Source organism: Carlito syrichta, unplaced genomic scaffold (genome assembly GCF_000164805.1).
Source record: "Carlito syrichta isolate Samal-C Ts95f unplaced genomic scaffold, Tarsius_syrichta-2.0.1 Scaffold304720, whole genome shotgun sequence".
NCBI lineage: Eukaryota > Metazoa > Chordata > Mammalia > Primates > Tarsiidae > Carlito > Carlito syrichta.
The window spans coordinates 15,926-20,336 of record NW_007248816.1 but is presented as its reverse complement, the minus strand read 5'-3'; the positions used below and the strand labels follow the sequence as shown (position 1 = coordinate 20,336).

The 4,411-nt window shown below is 45.2% G+C and overlaps 1 pseudogene across 1 annotated transcript; it reads left to right on the top strand.

Moving 5' to 3' along the window:
- Nucleotides 1-766: 766 nt before the first annotated feature.
- On the top strand, nucleotides 767-1,326 carry LOC110595860 (annotated as a pseudogene). Its single transcript, XR_002482120.1, has one exon. The product of XR_002482120.1 is annotated as a thymosin beta-4 pseudogene (transcript).
- The last annotated feature ends 3,085 nt before the right edge of the window (nucleotides 1,327-4,411 follow it).

The following is a 4,411-nucleotide window of genomic DNA, read 5'->3' as shown; positions in this document are numbered from 1 at the left end:
CCAGACTGGAGTGCAGTGGCCGCTCCCGGCCACCGCAGCCTCCACCTGCTGGGCTCCGAGGATTGTTTGAGCCCAGGAGTTCGAGACCAGCCTGGGAAGCATAGCAAGACCTCGTCTCTACAAAATATCAGAAAATTAACCAGGTGATGCATGCCTATAATCCCAGTTACTTGGGAGGCTGAGGAAGGAGGATTGTGTAAACTCAGGAGGTCACGGTTATGGTGAGTGGTGATCGTGCCAGTGAATTCCAGCCTGAATCACAGAGTGAGACCCCCAACTAAAAAAAAGTACCCATTCTCAGATATTCTGTTATCACAGCACAAACAGACAAAACAACCTAAAGAGTGGAAAAAAATGTATTTTCAAGTTAATATTCCTGATTACGATCTCTCTAGTCTATAAAAAGAACTTTTACAAGCCGGGCTCGGTGGCTCAGCCTGTAATCCCGCGCTTTGGGAACTGAGGTGAGTGGAGTGCCTGAGCCCACAGGTTCGAGACCCTCCTGGGTAACTTGGCAAGACCTCATCTCTACAATAAATCAAAAAAACTAGCCGGGCTTGGTAGCACGTACCTGTAGTTCCAGCTACTTGGAAGCCCCCAGCAGGTTGAGGCTGCGGTGGCCGGGAGCGGCCACTGCACTCCAGTCTGGGTGACAGAGTGAGACTCCAACTCAAAAAAAAAAAAAATGAGCAAAGGACTTGAGTAGATATTGCTCAAAGATGTATAGATGGCCAACAAACACATGAAAAGATGTTCACCGACTTGGCGTTGGCCACTGCGCAGACCAGATTTCCCTTGCTCGAAAGCCTCTCTCTGCTCCCTACGAGACCATGTCTGACAAACCCAATATGGCTGAGATCGAGAAATTCGATAAGTCGAAATTGAAAAAGACAGAAACGCAAGAGAAAAACCCACTGCCTTCCAAAGAAACGATCGAACAGGAGAAACAAGCAGGCGAATCGTAATGAGGTCAGCGCCGCCAGTATGCACTGTACATTCCACAAGCATTGCCTTCTTATTTTACTTCTTTTAACTGTTTAACTTTGTAAGATGCAAAGAGGTTGGATCAAGTTTAAATGACTGTGCTACCCCTTTTAATATCAAAGAACTACTGACAACGAAGGCCGCGCCTGACTCTCCCATTTGCCTGTCTGGCTGGCAGGGAAGGAAAAGAGCTTGCATGTTGGTGAAGGAAGAAGAGGGGTGGGATGACAGTGAAATCTAGAGTCAATCAAGCTGGCCCAAGGTATCCTGCAGGCTGTAAAATGCAGTTTAATCAGAGTGCCATTTTTTAATTATTGGAATGTACAATTTTTTTAATATGCAAATAAAGTTTTAAAATCTGAAGAAAAAAAAAGATGTTCACCATCTTTGGTCATTAGGGGTCATTAGGGAAAAGCAAATCAAAATCACAGTGAGATACCACTTTACACTCATTAGGATAACTGTAATTTTTTTTTTTTGAGTTGGAGTCTCACTCCGTTGTCCAGACTGGAGTGCAGTGGCCGCTGGGCTTCAGCGATCCTTCCGCCTCACCCTTCCAAGTAGCTGGAACTACAGGTGCACGCTACCACGCCCAACTGATTTTTGATTTATTGTAGAGATGAGGTCTCGCCAAGTTGCCCAGGCGAGTCTCGAACCCGTGGGCTCAGGCAATCCACTCACCTCAGCCTCCCAAGGCGCGGGATTACAGGCTGAGCCACGGAGCCCGGAGTAATTTTTTTTTAAATAACAAAATAGCAGTGTTAGCAATGACATGAAGAAATTGGAACTCAGTATACTTTTGGTGAGCATGTAAAATGGTGCAGCCACTTTGGAAAGAAGTTGACAATTCCTTAAAGAGTTAAAGATAGAATTACCAGATATCCCTAAATTTAACTGCTAGGTATATACTAAAAGATTTGAAAATTGGCCAGGCACTGTGGCTCACGCCTTTAATCCCAACACTTTGGGAGACCTATGCAGGAGGATGCTTGAGCCCAGGAGTTTGAGACAGCCTAAGCAACATAGCAGGACTTTGTCTCTACAAAAAATAAAAAAATTAGCCAGACATGATGGTGCACGCCTGTAGTCCCACCTAATTGGGAGGTTGAGTCAGAAGGATTGCCTGAGCCCAGGAGGTTGAGGCTGCAGTGAGCTGTGATCGTGCCACTACACTCCAGCCTGGTCGACAGAGTAAGACCTTGTTTAAATAAATAAACAAATAAATAAATGAATAAATGCAATAATAAATAAAACAAAACTCTCCCATAACAATGCTCTGTGACCATCCCATAGTAGCTATTGCTGTTTTACAGGTTACAGTATCTTTTCGTCTCTGAATCCCAGCACCTGATAGTGAAAAGTGTAATTTGAAGAAAACCAAAAATGTCTGTAATGTGAAAAGCAACTTCCCCAAACATGAATACTTGCCGGGTAACCCGACAAAAAGGCAAAGACTTGAGACCGTTCTAGCCATCCCACAACAACTCATTGGTGTGTTTATTTAGTAATGGATGCACTCCCTTTCAAGGTGACTGGCATTCACACAAGTATACAGAGCAGGGGGAGGGTCTGAGTGAACTGCCTAACAGTTCAACCTCTCTTGAGACCAAGTACATTAACAGTTCTCATGGAAAAGAACAACCGATTTGGGAGTCTGGCAGACTGCCAACTGCAAGACAGCCATCTGCTAGCAGGAACACAGAGGGCCCTCATTTCCTCCCCCTCTCAGGACACTGACAAAAAGTAACAGCTGCCTCCTTTCTCCAGGAGACTTGATTATGATTTCCCACATCTAAGGATTTGCTGTGAAACTTCCACATCATTCTTTAGTGTGTAGTTCAGAGATTACCTAAAGATTTGAGAAACACAAATTGTAAACTATTATATGCATAGACCATCTCAAAATAAGCATCCCCATTAGTGCCAATGTTCTGAAAGACTAAATGACCCTAGCTATTTTCTAGCTGTATCTCCAGCCTCCTTTGTTTGTTTTGTTTTGGTTTTGAGTTGGAGTTCTCACTCTGTTGCCCAGACTGGAGGGCAGTGACATGCCTCCGGCCACAGCAGCCTCAACCTGCTGGGTTCAGGTGATCCTTCCACCTCAGCCTTCTACATTTTTTTTTTTGAATTGTTTGTTTTTTTGAGTCAGAGTCTCATTCACTTGACCAGGATGGAGTGCATTGGCACTCTCATGGCCACTGCAGCCTCGACCTCCTGGGCTCAGGCGATCCTTCTGCCTCATCCTTCCAAGTGACTGGAACTACAGGCACACGCTACCACCCCGGCTTTATTTTTTTGATTTATTGTAAGACAGAGTCTCACGAAGTTGCCTGGGATGGTCTCAAACCCCTGAGCTCAGGCAATTCCCTCACCTCCCAAAGTGCTAGGATTACAGACTTGAGCCATCACACCTGGCCAAGCCTCATTTTAAAGACAGGCAAACAGCCAACACTGTGTGGTTCAGTTCCACCCATGGGTACCAAGCCTATTCTATGCAAGACCTTTCTCTTTTTTTGTAATTGCTTTACTGTATTTAGCAAATCTAGAATATCCCAAAGCATCTTCTCACAAGAAGCCTCAGAGAAGTCTTTTCATGATAAAAAAAAAAAAAAATCATTTGGGGCTGAGAGTGGTGGCTAATGCCTGTAATCCTAGCACTTTGGGAGGCCAAGGCTGGAGAATTGCTTGAGCCTAGGAGTTCAAGACCAGTCTCAGCAACACAGTGAGGCCTCATCTCTACAAAAAATAAAAACAAAACATCATTTGGCACATGCTTTAGTCCCAGCTACTCAGAAGACTGAGGCGGAAGGATCACCTGAGTACAGGAGGTCAAGAATGCTGTGAACCAGCCGGGCTCGGTGGCTCAGCCTATAATCCTGTGCCTTTGGGAGGCTGAGGTGAGTGGATTACCTGAGCCCGCGGGTTCAAGACCCGCCTAGGCAGCGAGACCTCATCTCTACAATAAATCAAAAAATCAGCCGGGCATGGTAGCGCATGCCTGTAATTCCGGCTACTTGGAAGGCTGAGGCGGAAGGATCGCCGGAGCCCAGCAGGTCGAGGCTGCGGTGCCCGGGAGCGGCCACTGCATTCCAGTCTGGGTGACAGAGTGAGACTCCAACTCAAAAAATAAAAATAAAAAAAGAAAATGGCAACATTTTTACCAAGTAAACTTATCCCAAGAAATACTCAGCTCTTACATCATTTCCACTTCCTCGTGCATAGGACTTATCCCTCAGAGGACACAAAGCCAAGTTAAACCCTGCATGAACATTGACTATTCCAATAACATTTGGGCCCAAAACACAAGATTATGAGGGAAATCATTCTTGAATGTAAACTAGTGGCTTTCATATTTGGACAGCAAAGCAAGTAATGGAGCCTTGAAATTGACCTTGGGAAGATAATCACCCCATGGACAGATAGATTT